Source organism: Fukomys damarensis, unplaced genomic scaffold (genome assembly GCF_012274545.1).
Source record: "Fukomys damarensis isolate Sample0158 unplaced genomic scaffold, DMR_v1.0_HiC HiC_scaffold_23, whole genome shotgun sequence".
Classification (NCBI taxonomy): Eukaryota; Metazoa; Chordata; class Mammalia; order Rodentia; family Bathyergidae; genus Fukomys; species Fukomys damarensis.
The window spans coordinates 18,050,971-18,052,116 of NW_022900935.1; positions in this window are offsets into that span (position 1 = coordinate 18,050,971).

Sequence of the window (1,146 nt, forward strand, 5' to 3'; positions counted from 1 at the left end):
AAACCTTGGTGAATAAACAAGAATCAATCAAATGCCACTGCAGTTTTAAGATTCATCAACACAAGCTCGCTGGAATTTCTTTTTGGGACCTGCATCCATATGGAATACTGTCTAAATAAACCATATTCTGATTAAATAAATCTTGTGTGCTGCCTCCTTTAAAGATAGACGGCCAGATTTCTATGGGTTATTAGCACAGTGCTTGGCACTTAAAAACACAAATATCTATTCATACTGAATGATTTAGCAGCGGCTTTATCTTCTCTGGGTGGTACCCAGAAAGATAGCACTATGAATATTGGCCCGCTTTCGTTTATAGGTCATGGCTATCCAGCCCTGGTACAAAAAGCAAGTCTGAACTACTTCTTCTCAATACAAATTCTTAAAAATTAGTTGCTACCTCACCTCTTCAAATTCCTTATATCCAAAAATATTTCAAAAAATATAGCAGAGTCAAATAACACTAAGTGGTACTGGAAGTGATGCTCAACAGGATCTCACGTTTATTGAGAAGTGATTAATGGTAAAAAGAAAGGCGATGCCCTTTCCTCATTGGCTGAACAAGAAACTGAAGAAACATTCACTACACATTTTACAATATTTTTCTCTTCCAAAAATGCATTTCTGAAAACGAGTTTTTAACCACTGTTCTTAGCTTTGAAATCAAATTAATCTTGACTTAATCAGTATAATGTACAAGAACAGAACATTTCTTAGGACTCCTAGTACTTTACTTTGCGTAACAAAGGGTCAGAGAAAATGAACCACCCTTAAAGACACAACCTTGGGTAACACTGTTAAATTTTCCTAGACAAAAATTCTTCATAAAAATGTTCTTCCAGTTCGGAAGGGAAAAATCAAATTCCCACTTTCTGGGGTAGACACCCAAAACCTTCGCAACTCGTGTTTTCCAAGTGCAAATGTCAAAATGGGAGGAAAGGGTTTAAAAATTAGAGAAAAGTGTATGCACTTACGGACTTAAAAATCCGAAAAACATGGTAAAAAGACAAAAAAACAAAGCATTATGCTCTGAAATCACAACCAAAGCCAAAATAAAAGGGACACTTTTCACCTAAACTACCTAGAGGGATTTTTGTTTAGTTTTTTCCTTTTCTTTTTTTTTTCTTTTTTTTTTTTTTTTTTTTT